This window comes from Pholcus phalangioides, unplaced genomic scaffold, assembly GCF_987345545.1.
Source record: "Pholcus phalangioides strain wild (caught in Gottingen) unplaced genomic scaffold, Ppha-v1.0 ptg000028l_1, whole genome shotgun sequence".
In the NCBI taxonomy this organism is placed as follows: domain Eukaryota; kingdom Metazoa; phylum Arthropoda; class Arachnida; order Araneae; family Pholcidae; genus Pholcus; species Pholcus phalangioides.
The window spans coordinates 4,602,639-4,619,140 of NW_028301618.1; the positions used below are offsets into that span (position 1 = coordinate 4,602,639).

At 44.6% G+C, this 16,502-nt stretch overlaps 1 protein-coding gene across 2 annotated transcripts in view; it reads left to right on the forward strand.

Annotated features, from left to right (window-relative positions):
- LOC149067801 (TSC22 domain family protein 4-like) overlaps window positions 1-16,502 on the forward strand; it is a 207,590-nt gene that overhangs the window by 14,470 nt on the left and 176,618 nt on the right. The gene's annotated exons all lie outside the window — the stretch shown is intronic.

A 16,502-nucleotide genomic window follows, 5' to 3' on the forward strand; every position in this document is an offset into this window, starting at 1 on the left:
CCCCGAACGAAATTTCTGTCTACGCTCCTGGACAGATTTCTTATCAGTAACTTCTTTCACAGAAGACCACAATTTTTGTTTTTTCTAAAACTATCTCTTGCGGATAAGTTCTTTCATTCATGGAAGGAGACTCACTCTTTACTACAAAGCTGTAATTTTTACTGTTTAGGGGCCGTTCAAGTATTACGTCATCATTGATGATGGGGGGATGGGGTTCCCGATTTGCTGACTTTTGATGACAAGGGAGGAAGGGGGGGGGTTGGATAATGCTTACGTCTCACCAACCACCCTTTATGAAAATATGAGTTAGGATTCAGAGGGGCAGAGCTGATGACGAAATTTTGCTTGCCCTCGAAAATGGCTAAAAATTTGCTTACGTAATACTTGAACGGCCCCTTAGGGGGGAGAGAAAGACAACAGTCTCAATATGTGTGTGGGTAGGTTTTACTACAAAGGTAAAAGTGACAATAAGTACTCCTCCAAATAATCTTGTGAATAACCCAAAACATTCTACGGTGTTGAACGGTGGCAGTTTTTGAGAAAAATTTTTTTGTTTGATTCTTATAAGCGGAAACCTGTGATTCTTATAACCGATGATTTTCCTGTTAAAACAGCGTTTCGATTTTGTTCTCTCGATTTCATTCTTATAAGCAGTTGATTCTTATAAGCGGTCGATTCTTATGCCACAGTGATTCTTATAAGCGGTCGATTCTTTTAACCTATGATTCTTATAAGCGGTCGATTCTTTTAACCAATGATTCTTATAAGCGGTCGATTCTTTTAACCAATGATTCTTATAAGCGGTGGCTACTGTGTAATCAGTGATCAGCGAGGTTGTTGAAAAATTTGATTCTCTTTCTTCTATCCTTCCGCTCTTCATCAGCTGTCGTCTGCTTGTTGTTTGTCTTATGGATTTCCCAAAAATGATTCTTTTTCGAACGGAATGCGTTCACCTGAATCTAGTAATACGCCTCAACATAGAAATTGAGTTTACGTCTATCCAGTCTATCTATCTGTGTGTGTAACATGTCTGCTTTTCTACTGAATCCTTAAAGGGTCCTCTTATGAACAGAATGCATTCACTGAAACGTGCTGGTACACTGCATTTGCAACATAGGGGAGTTTTTTCTTCACTTCCATGCAGTAGGTACCATTTGGAAGAGCTTGTCTGCTTGTTATGGGAAGTGTTTTGAATCAGCAATCTTTGAATAGATGTACTTTGTAATCATTTGGCGCGATTTCGTAGACACACTCGCCAAATATCAGGAGGAGGGAGGAACTTTCATTTACTCCTTTTATGGGTTTTGAGTGTAGATAACACAAATCCTTGAAAGAAACACACAACTTCACCTAATTGTGCCTATTTAGTTATTCGTGATCAACGAGGTTGTTAAAAAAAATTTCTTTTTCCTTGCCTTTCATCAGATGTCGTCTGCTTCTCTTTTAGGAATCACAGAATGTGGCTCTTTTTCAAACGGAATGTATTTATCGAATCATGCGATGTCTCTCAACATAGAAATTGTCACACTGATTTTAAGAGCTCTTCTCCACCTCTATTCAGTTGGTATTTTTTGCTTTACATGTCGTCTGCTTCTCTTCCGAGGTCTAAAAGGGTCTATTTTCGAACAGGAAACTTGTAGGAACTCGGCATCTACCACATAGGATAGGGGAGGGAGGGGGGCTTTACTTCTACCCAGTTCATACCAAGTGCATTACATGTCGTCTGCTTGTCTTCCGAATCCTTACAGGGTCTTTTCATGAAAATAATGAATCGTGTGAGAACACTTGGAATTGCCTACACATCTTCTTCACTTCTATCCAGTTGGTAACTCTTTGGCACATGTCGTCTGCTTGTTATGTAGGAGGTGTTTAAGAATTCATTTTGGAATAGATACATTTTACTAATTTGGCGCGATTTCTTGTAGATCCTCGACATCAGTCTGGGGGGAGGTTAGGGGTAGTAGGAGTGTTAAAAACAAACTTCAAATCTAAAACGTCACGACGAAGACGAAAGAGATTTAAAACGTTTTCTTGGCGTCTTTTCTCCCAAGGAGAGGGAGAAACAAAAAAAAAAAAGAGCCATTAATCTTTTTCTGTTTGTTTGGCGAAAGAACAAGAAGAAGAAGAAGACCTTGGCGAGATAATCATCTGGCAAAAAACTTCCTCAACAAAAAAAGAAAAAAAAAATCTCCTTTCGGTACCGACATGATCAAAGCTCGTTAAATCCGCATAAATTTCCGAAATAGAAAAAACTAAATCTTTTTCATCCGCTTATTCTTCGTGCGGACTTGTTTCTAGAAGCTTCTGCGACGTCATGGTCATTCTTCATTCAGTGTGTGTGTGTGTGTGCGCGCGTGACGTCACAGTGCCGAGTGGTGACTGTTTCGGTCATAACTCACCGTGTTATTTACGTGGCCCTTTCTTTCTCGATATAGGTGTAAACCAAGGTTTCTAGAATACATGTATATGACGAGGTGTAAACGAGGGTCTTCTGTGAAGACTTGGATCATCGCGAAAACTTTGAACGCGTCAACGACTACCGGTTTTTGTGATGCCATCTAGCGGCCGTAGAAACAGAAAATTCGGGGTGCCGGGGAATTGTTTTCCCGAGATCTCTGTCATGGGTGCTTAATTCGTTTTGGCACCGGAAATGCTTAACTAAGGGGCCATTCAAGTATTACGTCAGCATCGAGGAGGGGGGTTTCCGATTTGCTGACTTTTGATGACAAGGGGGGGGGGGGTTTGAAGGTTGCTTACGTCATCAACCACCCCTTTTTGAAGATATGAAATATTCTAAGCTGCTGACAGGGGGTCAAAAATGGCTGAAAATCAACTTACGTAATACTTGAACGGCCCCTAATATGAATGGTCAGGTCTATAGGTGTATGCAGAATTTCCTCAAGGGGGGGGGGGTTCAATATTTTTTCCTTCTGGGGGGCGTTTATGTTTTTTCCCTGCAAAACAACATTATAATCTCGGCTTCCCCCCCCCTTTGCTTACGCCAATGATCAGGCCCGTAGCCAGAAATTTCGTTCGGAGGGGGGGGGAATCACTTGCATTTCGGATGAAGGGGGTACCAAAGTAAATATAGATAGAATAATTTATTTTCTCCATCCCTTCTCCTTTTTTCAGTCCTTTTTTCTCACATTTCGGAAGCGGGGCGGGGCAGAACCCTAAGCCACGTCCCTGTGCCTGGCAATTCGACGTCAGAATGACCGTCGTCGTGATCCAAGGATTTACGCCACCTTATAGAGACTTTCGTCCACAGATGTCTCTTTTTCCCGTGATATCTTCTTTTTTGCCGTAATGTCTGGATCGGAAACACCGCTGTGACGCTATGTTACGCGATCCCCCCACCCCCCGAGCAATTTCGGGAACAAGAGTCTGGCTTGCATCGATCGTGGGCGTGTCCGAGACCCGTCTTCACTAAACCGTGATTGATTCATTCGTTGATCAAATGATGCCGCTATGTTCTGGAGGGTGACGCCGTCTCTCGTGGCCGAAAAAAAAAAAGAAGAAGAAGGAGAGGTCATCGCGTCGGTCCTGGATGTGTCCATTCAAGTCTGAACGTCAAATTCGCCCAGTGCGACACGCCGTCCACTAACCAATAAGAAAAGCAGCATGACTTTTATCGTCCAACAGGGCGCAATACGTCTCACGACAGCGCTTTACGTCGGGCGTGATTGGCCAACTCAACTGCTTCTGGAGGAGTCAAATGCGTCGTGCGCCACGCGTTTTGCCGATGTTCTCTTCACTCTCTTGTGTGTGCTTTCTTTCCCTTCCCTTCAAACCGGAGCATGCAGACGACAGAGTAGCTGATGCCAAGGCCATATACTATAATATAGCCGCCCTTATCTGATGCGTCACGCTAGGAAAACACAAACGCGTAGCGTAATTATGTATCACGTTTCTGCCGGCGCGAAATGGTCTAATTCGGCTCACGCTGCGCAAAAAAACATATTCCTAGGAAAACCCGGCTTTAGGGTACGATTACAGTGCATCCCGGTTTCCGAATCAGGTAGTGGGCGTGGTTTACTCGCGCCGGTAGGGTGCTCATAGTGTGTGCGAGCAGCACCTCCTAGAGATAGAAGGCCTCTGCACTGTTGGCCATAAACGTCATTCAGACTACCTAGCAAGTTTGCATCATTTTGAAACACAGCATCCTATTTCGTTTCTTCTTATTTTGGCGTAGAATCTTCCTGATTGGGGTTCACGAGCAGGGAATTTTTTTTTCCCCTGAATAATCTGAGGGAAAAATGGACTACTTACTGACGTCACAAGCAAGCTGCGGAGGCCTTCTATCTCTAGGAGGTGCAGGTGCGAGCCGGTTTTCCGCTGCTGAGGGGCCATTCTGACAGTCAGGAGATCACAGTGACTTTGGAAAGTTGGGCGAAACTACGGTGACCCTGGGCAGCCGAAGATGTGATTGGGACTCTGGATAGCCGAAGAGGGAGATTACAGCGGTGATTCGCAATCAAGAAGATCGAGATGTGATTTCCTCTACTGCCGAGAGTCGAGTTGATCTCGATTATCAATTCGAAAAAAACCATTGTATTACAGTATCTGCTTTAGAGTCTCTGTAATTTCCCCAGCTATAAGAAATCCTCCTTCCAACTGTAGAGGTAATCACAGTAGCCCCTGGAGAGTCATCGGCTTACCCGTTCAGTCGAGCAGATCACAGTGAATATGGACACACGGGAAGGGGGATTATAGGGACTGAGCAATCAAGGAAGTGACAGGGACCTTCGAAAGTCAAGAAAATATCACAGCAACTCGGCTTCCACTTCAACCAGTCGAGGAGATCGCGTTGCCCTGTGCAGTCGACAAAAACGAAGTGACCCCCTTACCAGTCACTTCTGTCCGCACCCGGATCTTATCCCAAGTTGCGGACGAACCGTCTGGCAGCTCAAATCTCACGGAACAACAGCTCTTCAGCTCCCTCTGAGAGTTTAACTTGTGTCTGGCTCCTGCCTTATCCAAACCAGTGTTGATCCTCGCAGACAGCGCTTGAGGTCTGCTGTCAGTCAAAAACCCATGTTCTATGCGTCTTAATGTATGGCAGATTCACCGAATTTTACGCGCCAATGTTTGGCTATGGAATGACCGACAAACTAGCCAAGGTGGCCACAAAACCCCCCGACTCTAGACGACCATATTTGGCCAGGGAATATGGTCCATCGGGTGACCTGTTGTGAAATGGCCGACAAACTAGCTAAGGAAGCCCCGAAACCACCGACTCTAGACGGCCTTATTTGGCCAGGGAATATGGTCCATCGGGTGACCTGTTGTGAAATGGCCGACAAGCTAGCTAAGGAAGCCACAAAACTACCGACTCTAGACGACCATATTTGGCCAGGGAATATGGTCCATCGGGTGACCTGTTGTGAAATGGCCGACAAACTAGCTAAGGAAGCCCCGAAACCACCGACTCTAGACGACCTTATTTGGCCAGGGAATATGGTCCATCGGGTGACCTGTTGTGAAATGGCCGACAAACTAGCTAAGGAAGCCACAAAACTACCGACTCTAGACGACCTTATTTGGCCAGGGAATATGGTCCATCGGGTGACCTGTTGTGAAATGGCCGACAAACTAGCTAAGGAAGCCACAAAACTACCGACTCTAGACGACCATATTTGGCCAGGGAATATGGTCCATCGGGTGACCTGTTGTGAAATGGCCGACAAACTAGCTAAGGAAGCCCCGAAACCACCGACTCTAGACGACCTTATTTGGCCAGGGAATATGGTCCATCGGGTGGCCTGTTGCGGACGTGGCAGACCAATTGGAGTACATGCGCAGCAAAAGATGCCTACAAGATGCAACGACGAGTTCATTGGCATTTGAACGTATGGCCTAAAGAGAGAAAACAATCGCTATCAACGATTCATGGCGGGTTTTTTTTTTTTTTTTTTGGTGCATCTTCTGCGTTTTAAATGCTCCAGTAACAGCGTATTCATCTGCGGTTCCTTGTGGCATCAATGGTTCTGTGTGGCGTTACATCACCACGAGCCAGCCCCCGCGCGAAAGACTTCGGCCAACACTTTGGCCAAACTGCCCAAGTCCAGAATGCTGGCTTGGAAGATGAGAATTCCAGACAGCTCTCTCAACTTTCGAAGGTTGCAGAGGTTGATTCAATTCCCCCCCTGGACCCCCTCCCCCTATGCCCCCCCCGCGTAAGTTTCTGATCCCACCAATATGCGTTAGGAGGTAGGGGGGGGGGGCAGTGCTGACGAAATTTTGCTGACCGGGTCGGTCAGAGTTTTGCTTACTTTTGCTGACAAGGGGAGGGGGGGTGGTTCAAAAATGGCTAAAAATTCGCTGACGTAATACTTGAACGGCCCCTAGCGGGTGCGATTGTGCCATATAGACGACAATCTGTATCTTATTTCGGCATGATGGCTTATACTGAAAATCATTCAGACTAGCATATTCTATACACTGAAGTGCCAAAAGTCATGGGATACCTCTTAATATCGTGTGGGACCTCCTTTTTCCCGGCGAAGTAGAGGTATCCCATGACTCTTGGCACTTCACTGTATAGAGATTGTATAAATTCAATTCCAGATTCTATCATATACAAGGCATCCATTGCACGATTACGGGCTGATTAACCGTGGACGATGTCACAATTACAATTTTTATTCCACATTCCTTATTGTGGATGTGTACATATGACATATCTCGTTGTGTTTGTTATTTTCACGTAAATTAATAAAAATTTCAGGATACACCCATCCTTCGGGAACGCTTCGATATGCCTCTGAAGCGGGATGAGTCCAGTCTTTCGATATTCTACGCGCCTGGCACAACAGTTCAATGAAGGCGACCCCCGTTTTCCGTCTCTCATTTATGAGGATTATATGATCACTAGGTGTGAACGAACGTCTGGCAGATCGAATTTCACGGAACCGCGTCTCTTCGGGGGCCCCTACCGCTGATCTTCGTTCACTTTAAGTTTGGCTGTGCGCTTGAAGTCGATGCTGCTGGCGCTATCAACTCAAAGTACGGCACATTCGCGTGCCAAGTGTCATCGCCTTCGATACTCTCTCTCTCGTTTATGACTGGGGAGAACAAGACCTCGTTTTTCCTTCAAGGAAACAACGGTTGTTGTTGTTGTCTTCAGATGTTGCGTCTCCTCATTCACAAAAACCGGAGATTCCTTCCGTTTCTTCGGTGCGTTCACCTTCATCTGGTTTCGTTTTTTCTTGCTCGTCTCAATATCGTGTGGTCCTGGTTTGTTTCTTTCTTTCTTCCGCCTTCGGATTCCTGTGTCCGATATATAATATCAAAGGTTGTGTGTCCCAAGGTGTGAGCCGATGGCCTTTTTCTTTCCGTCCTCTTGCTCTCATCTCTGTGCCATATATCAAGTGGAGATCCTTGAAGCATTGCCAAGAAGAGGCCGGCGCTCGCAAACTTGCGTTTCCTCAAACGGGAGGAAGAAAGATCAATACCATCGAGGCGAGAAGGTGAAGGACAATCCATTTCTCTCCACGTACATACGTTTTTATTGTTTTTCGGTCCAATAGAAGGAAGCGGCAGGAATTGCGGAAGAAGATTGGACGTGATCCAGATTCACCGGATGGCACGTGACTCTTTTACACACACACACACGCACGCAACCACGTGGTTCCGTTTCGAGAAAGAAAAATATTCCGGGTTATTTTTAGTTTGGTTCTTACCGATCGGAACACCGATCCCTCGATAGGTATCAGAAGTTTTGTTCTGCATGAGGGATATGTCACAGCACTCTTCTTGTACAGGGGGCGATTCCATAATTCCCCTTTGCCGCATTTTACTGGCGAACAGTTGATTCTAAGTCCCCTTTTACATTTTGTGCAATAAAACATCCCGGGAAGTTATACCCGTAACAGGGATTTTCGCTACAACCCGGTTACATGGCATTTAGTTTATGCCGGTATTCTCCCCTCTTCTTTCCGGAAGTCGTCCCTGGTTACGTGGGTTGAACGGAAGTGGTTGGTTCAAGATGGCTGACGAAGGCGCTTACAGTCATGGAGGTATTATTTAGGTATTATACTTCCCATAATACCTCCATGCTTAGGGGCCATTCAAGTATTACGTCATCATCGATGGGGGGGGAGGGGGTTTCCGATTTGCTGACTTTTGATGGGGAGGGGGGGGGGTTTGGATAATGCTTACATCATCGATCACCCTTTATGAAAATACGAGTTAGGATTCAGAGGGGCAAAGCTGATGACGAAATTTTGCTGACAAGAGGGGGGAAGGTAAAAAATGGCTAAAAATTTGCTTACGTAATACTTGAACGGCCCCTTACAGTAGTTTTCGCGGCACAAAGGATTATGGGAGAGGAGGTCGGAGTCGCCCACCATTATTCCGCAACGAATATAGTAGTCTTTTGACGAAACTTCGTCCCTCCCTTTTTTCCCTCAGGAAACGGAGGAAAAACAAGTTGCCATGCCGGTTGTTTAATAATCACCAAAACGACGCCCCAAGTCGAGAAATGACAGCAAAATGCGCTTGGCAGTTCATTTTCATGCTGTTATTTCCCAACTTTTCTCCAATTTTTGAATTAAAATATCTTAGCAACATGGATTTTTTTTCTTTTTGACGTCAATACGTCTTTTAAATCAACATGGGGAGGATACTGGGGAGGCATTCGCCAAAAAGTTGTGTGACGAAATGCTTGAAACGCTCGTATCTCAAGAGGTGCCCAACGCAAGTCAAAAGCGACGGTATCGTCGCTGGTATCACCCCGGTTTCAGTATCTCTTCCGGTCTGGGCACCAGGTCCGGTGACAAATTGCTTTCCCGCTACATCTCGAGCAGTTCACGCCGATAATAGGCGAAATCGGTATCATTAGTTAGCTATTCCAAAGACAAAGCCTATGATAATGGCGCGATTTTATTACGTCAATACCTACCACGTGGTTCAAGGTATGAAAAAACGTATTCACGTCAAAACTTGCGGCCGTGTCTATGACACCGCCTACCCCAATATATATATTTATTTATTTTGTTAGACTCTGAAGACACAGGGCAACAACTTTCTAATTGGGTTTTTTTAGAACAGGGTGTCCGTATAAAAAGGTTAACTTTTATATATTATAATAACTGTACAAAACCCAAGTGGTACTTTTTTCACTTTCTATCGATAAACTCGATCAGGGTATCGATGGGATTACTAGCGAATTCGGAGATGATGTGAAGCTAATAGGGGGTAGTCGGGAATCGAAGCGACAGGGAGTTGCTCCAGACCAATGTAAACAGGATTGCAGCGTGTGGGCAATTGAATGGAGCATGACGTTTAGCGTTGATAAGTGCATGATCGCTCACTTTGGTTCGAACAACCCACGGTTATCTTACGAGTTGAATGGCGTCGCTATCCCGTATGCAACTAGGGTCACCGATTTGGGAATTCTCATTGACGAGCCGCTCGGCTTAGGTTTTGTGAACATTGTTCAAAAAATCGAATAGAAGGCTTGGTCCCCTTTTCAAAAAGGTCTCCTAAAACCATTTTTCAGCTTTTCCGAGGTTCTAGTTCGTCCGGGACTGGAGTATGCTGTAAGGTTTTGGAGACCATACCTACAGGGGGTTCATAGACTTTGTTGAAGGGGGTGCAGAGAAGAGCTACGCGTGTCCTTATTGGCACACGGGGCTTGAGTTATCCACTACTAAACCACACATGTACCTTGTCTATATTCCTCTGCGGAACCTCTAACGAATTGGTACATGCGGGAATGTACGTGTAGTGAATCCTGACGTGTAGTTTGTTTCTGTGTAGTGCTTGTTATGTGTAGTGCTGCCATCTTCCACCAGTTTTTGTAACTATGAGTAAAGTGTAATGATTGAATAATGAATCGTTGTAGGCTCTCTGTGGCGAGACTTTTTAATGGGGAGATCGGCTCGCATTTGCGCCTCGAAGTGGGCTTTAGTTATGCAAACACCAAACATGGTGTTTGTCTGTCCCTAGTGGGATATAAGCAGGCTATCTTGTGGCTGGGCCATGCTGGAAGCTTGAGTTATGAACAGATTCTTCATTTTTTGAATAGGTTTACATTGGATGAACGTAGGTGTCGGGGAGATATTATCGAAGTGTTCAAAAATTTTCAACGGGATGGATAGGATGGACCACACCACGAATTATATTAATACGCCATCAATCTACTGCTTCGACAACGGGTGTCGTTTAGTTTCTGTGGTTCCCAACTTCGAGGCGCAAATGCGGGATAATCTCCCCCGATAAAATGTCTCTCCTGTCTCCCCACCGAGAGAGCAACAAGCCTACAACGATACAATTTTTCTATCATAACACTTCAGTCGTAGTTAGAAAAAACTGATGGCAGGTGGCAGCACTACACATAACAATTATTACACAGAAACAAACTTCGTTAGGTTCACAACATGTACACGCATATTCCACAACATGTACCCAACTCATTAGAAGTCACGCAGAGGAATATGGACGAGTTGCGTGTGTGGTTTAGTAGTAGTAGGGGGTTGCCATACTTTATGAACGTTCTACTTCTACACGGAAACGTCGCCAAACTCGTACAAAAATAGATTATAACCACGTTTCCGTTTTGCACCATTTTATCCATATTTGATCCACCCTTATATAGCAGATATGTCCGTTATGTAACTTCATTCACCCATAGTCGTACATGGACACAAAAGCCCTGTGCATCATCATCATCATCGCCGATTTATCGTCGTGCATCATCATCATCATCGCCGATTTATCGTCGTGCATCATCTTCGTTAAAGCCGATTCCCATTGCCCTAGGCCTATTCATCGGGCCTACTTTAGCCCAAAAACTATTCTTTTGGGAGCAGCTTTCCTTCATCCTGGCTGGGGCCCTGGGATTGAACCCGCAATTGTTTTTTTTTTGCTTGAGTAGGCTACTAAAAGCCAATGAATAAGGGCCCCCGGTGTTTATATGGCCTTGGAGGCCCTCCAGAACCCCGGCTTGTCCGTGACCTGGCCGTGTTACAACTTGTATTTTTTGGGACATCACGTCGAAAAGATTGAGAGTTATTGCAAAAGGGGTTACGAGATTAATATAACCTTGTTTCCAGACAGATATCAAATTGAAGACCAGATAAGGTCTATTTTGTGTGTCGGGCGCTATCTATTATCTCAAGTAAAGCAGCGCCCTCTCGTGTACATAAATTACTGATAAACACACTCGACGGAGATGCATCTCTCTCTGTGCGAATTATCAACTCTTTAATTGCTTATCACGTGCGAGAGTGTAAGCGATTTCGGTGCTCTCAAAGAAAACAAGATGGCCGACAGAGATAATACAAGGTAATGGTTACTTTCTTTTCTTTGAATTTTCTTTTTGTTCCCGTGATTCCAATCGTGCAATTTCGATGCTAGTGTGACGGGTTTTTTTTTCTGCGCATGCGCGTGGTGTTTTTGAACGACAGGTATTCCGGGTGGTCGCTGAATAAGGTTACTAGGTGGCCATTTTGGTTTCAGCATACTTAAGGGGCACAGGTCATCCTATTTAGCTTCGAAATGCCAAGGTGCCACGGCACCCCGAAAATTTAAAAATGGAACGACGTACAGGCTGTCTCGACAGCACCATGAGGCATGACCTCATCCTGTCAGACCAGACAAGGCTCTATCCCTTCCGGGATAATAGCCCTTTACTCGTGTGAGTTAGGCTATGCTGGGGAGTGGAACCTGAACCCACGTCTCTGAGAACCCCCCCCCCACATCCTTGGGCAGGGTTCCTAGGCTGGGATATTTATTGCTCCCCCCCCCCCACCCAGCCAGATTTTTTACGTGCCCCAACTACAGTGAATTCATAGCATGAAAACCACGAGAAAATTATGGTAATTGTCCCGGGCCCTAGAGCTGGCGCCCTATCAGCTCCACCGATGGAGGGGCATGCCATGAGGCCCCAGCCACCGCTACCTAGCTCGAAGTAATTTTTCGTAAGCATACATTTTTTTCCCTCCAGCCCACGTTTTGAACTGTGTATATGTACGTATTTTTTTAATGCTTTGGTCCTATCGCATTCAAAGATATTGTTACGACCTATAGATAGTAGATGGCGCGGTTGGTTTTATTTTGGAGACCCTTTAAATCAACCAATCGCGCCATCTATTCCCTATAGGTCGCAACAATATATTGTACTAGCTATAATACCCGGCGCTGTCCGGGTTTTATTCAATGAGGCGTTTTAGATCACGTGATATCTCTCGCTTTCTTTGAGGGACATACAAACCGTGTCTAAATTAATCAATATGGCGGCTTCCTGCGCGACTCATGAAAGAAACAAATCTAGATTTAAAGAAACGTAGAAATGAATATACAGGGTGTTTCTAAAAGAATCATCCGATTTAAAAAAATTCATAACTATTCAGCTTTTAATCCGTTTTGACCGAATAATGTAGAGGTAGAAAGAGGGAAATCTCGAGTTTCACGCAGTTGCCAGCAGGATTGACGGATTTGCAGGACCTGACGAGATTCAGTAAGTGCTAACGCTCTTTCCTTCGACCGCCACTTTAGTGTTTTTCAAGATTAGTTTCATTTTCCAGTAGGGCGGGCCACCACCTCACTGGAACTTTCGGGAACTTTTCGCATTCCAATACGATGGATCGGCCGTACGGGACCTGACAATTCAGTTAAACATCACTGGCTTCCAAGATCTCCGGACGTCACAGTGTGCGATTTCTCCTTGTGTGTGTGTGTGTGTGGGGGGGGGGGGTTATAAAAGACTACGTTTATGTTCGTCCCCTTCCAGCTACATTAGCCGAACTGAAGGCACGCATAACAGCAGCAGTAGATGCAAACATGCTCGCAAAAGTTTGGAACGAATTTGACTACCGTATATAGACATATGCCGTCCACACCTAGCTATAATACCCGGTGCTGCCCGGGTTTTCTTCAATGTGACTTTTTGGCTCACGTGATATCGCCGTCTTTCTATAATTTACAAACGTTACATAAGGGACATACAAACGTTGTCCACGTTAACCAATATGGCGACTTCCGCCCCCCCCACCCACCGAACTTCAAGTTATCCACATCTGCCTGTTTCAGTTTCCAAAAATGCTTAATTGAAGCTGTGGAATTTTTTCGATGCACTTTTCACGGGCTCGTAACTAATTTTAAAACATCCTAACCCACATGAATTTATGCAGTTTAATATCAAAAGACAATACGGAGACATTAATATTCATGCTTGAGAAGATATAAATATAAAAAGTTGGAATCAATGTTATTGCATGGATATCCAACTCAAAAGTAGGTCCGGATAATGACTTCATATTTGATCTCCTGGGCTTCGTATATCTCTAAGCGACCTCTATATTTCAAAAATCGAGAATTCTATACAATGTCTAAAATTATTGATGTGACAGAAAACCCCACCAAATTTCCGTATTTCTGCAGTAAAATCGGAAATTTTAATACTGATTTATATGAGGATCATCCTTTTCCCGACCCTCAAAGCGATGCTGGTGATGATTATAACGTCTATTCAAAAAGCCTCATTACTGAGTATTGAAAAAGTGGCAAACCATTACAAAGGCATAAACAATTGTAAATATATACTAACAGGATTAAAGAAGTGACAAACCGCTGTAAAGGCATATACACGTCTGGAAACGCATTGCTAGGGAACCACGCTAACTAAAGTAAACGTTCGGAAAGTGATTGTTGAGGCCCAAAAAACCATTGTTGCCCGACAGTTTTCGCCCGTTTGGGGCACTTGCCCTGCTCGGACGAGATTTTAAAGTAGCCTATCGTTCAAGTCGGGTCCCATTTGGTATTTATGCAAAATTTGGTGACGATTGGTCTAAAATTGTAGATTTGTATAGAGAACACACACACACACAGAAAATCAATTTTATACATATAGATTAATCTCCAAAACACTGTCTCAAAATGTTCTCCGTGTATTCACATTGTTAACTCAAACCCGTTGCTCACCCTTATTACTTGGTGTAGTTTTGAGACTCTCACGCGTACATGTCTTGTATTCTCTCCTGTAACTGTATCCATGAGACCACAATACTCACATTCCCCCCCCCCACTTATTCCTCCATAATTACAATGGCATAATTACTACATAATCACTTCCCCTAGCTGTTTGCGTATTACATATGGTTGTAATTGGATTGTTTATTCGTCTATTCTCGTGTAAAAATAGTGTATTGTTAGATATTTGGACTTGCACGCGTACTCGTCTCCTAGCCACTAATTCTGTATTCCTTCCGCAGGTGCACAATCGCATCTTTTCCCCCTACAATGTTGCTTTCATATTCAGTATATGTCACACATGCACTTTTTCCCCCTTCTTTCCAGTAGTGCCATTTCGTGCATACCCAATTTTTTGTAGGCACAGTGCCCTTTTTTCTTTACTGCAGCTCTTGCTTTTAACTGCGCACATGTATTTTTCGATACTTTGTTCCCAACGCATCGTCTCGACACTTGCGGTGTGTGGCCTATAGGTTAGAAATTCTTTGGAATATGTGGACCGGGTCGCCGTGTTCCGATTAGTAATAAGTAAGTAAGCTCGAAGTATGTACTTGCCTATCAATTTCCATAAGTTGTTCTCCATAATCATACTACTAAATTTATTTTCAATGGGGAGCCCATGTGATGTTTTTTCCCCTGTTTCACCCATAGATAGTTGTTACTTCCCTGCTGATTGTGAGAACTGTGTCTGGTGGACTGTGGCGGCATTTGGTTGTTAATTACCAGACCACACATGACTTATTGGACTAATTCTTTTTACATTCATCACACATACAAACATTCACCTATCTGTAAGCATTGGCCTTCTTGGCCAGTATTTATGCAGACAGTTGGCCCCCCTACAGGACTAGGAATCGGCTAAAAATTCAAATCTGGTCTGGTCGGACTGCGTTCAGAGCTTAGGGGTCATTCAAGTATTACGTCAACATCTAGGGGGAAGGGGGTTTCGGATTTGCTGACTTTTGATGACGGGGGGGGGGGGAGTTTGAAGGTTGCTTACGTCATCAACCACCCCTTTTTTGAAGCTGTGAAATATTCTAAGCTGCCGACGAAATTTTGCTGAGGGGGGGTCAGTGTTTTGCCGACAGGGGAGGGGGGGGGAGGGAGTCAAAAATGGCTGAAAATCTGCTTACGTAATACTTGAATGACCCCTTTCATATCCGTAGAGATGCGTAAGAAGTTGCGCTATAACTCACAATCCGCAGAAATCTTGCCTACTAAAGAAAATGCATATAAAAGACTTACCTCTAAAAATGCGCAGAAGGGGCTTTCGTTTTTCCTCTAGAAATACGGAGGAGACTTACGTCTCTCCCTCTAGGAATGCGCAGGAGGCTAACGTCTTACCTTCCAGAAATGCACACGAGGTTTACGCCTTACCTTCCAGAAATGCACACTAGGCTTACGTCTTGCCTTCCAGAAATGCACCAGAAATGCACACGAGGTTTACGTCTTACCTTCCAGAAATGCACCAGAAATGCACACGAGGTTTACGTCTTACCTTCCAGAAATGCACACGAGGCTTACGTCTTACCTTCCAGAAATGCACACGAGGCTTACGTCTTACCTTCCAGAAATGCACACGAGGCTTACGTCTTACCTTCCAGAAATGCACACGAGGTTTACGTCTTACCTTCCAGAAATGCACACGAGGTTTACGCCTTACCTTCCAGAAATGCACACGAGGCTTACGTCTTACCTTCCAGAAATGCACACGAGGCTTACGTCTTGCCTTCCAGAAATGCACCAGAAATGCACACGAGGCTTACATCTTACCTTCCAGAAATGCACACTAGGCTTACGTCTTGCCTTCCAGAAATGCACACGAGGTTTACGTCTTACCTTCCAGAAATGCACACGAGGCTTACGTCTTGCCTTCCAGAAATGCACACGAGGCTTACGTCTTACCTTCCAGAAATGCACACGAGGTTTACGTCTTACCTTCCAGAAATGCACACGAGGCTTACGTCTTACCTTCCAGAAATGCACCAGAAATGCACACGAGGTTTACGTCTTACCTTCCCGAAATGCACACGAGGCTTACGTCTTACCTTCCAGAAATGCACACGAGGCTTACGTCTTACCTTCCAGAAATGCACACGAGGCTTACGTCTTACCTTCCAGAAATGCACACGAGGTTTACGTCTTACCTTCCAGAAATGCACACGAGGTTTACGTCTTACCTTCCAGAAATGCACACGAGGTTTACGTCTTACCTTCCAGAAATGCACACTAGGCTTACGTCTTGCCTTCCAGAAATGCACCAGAAATGCACACGAGGTTTACGTCTTACCTTCCAGAAATGCACACGAGGTTTACGTCTTTCCCTCTAGAAATTCGTAGGAGGCTTACGTCACCCTCTAGAAAAGCGTAGAAGCCGTGCGTACTTCAAAAAATGAGTAGGAATCTTGTTCACCAACGGAAATTATTAGAAAGCTCAATTTCTTTTATTCATATGTACGTCTAGAAATATAGAAAGCTTGTGAACCCCTCTTCTATAAATGCGTAGATATCTTGTTTACGCCCTCTCC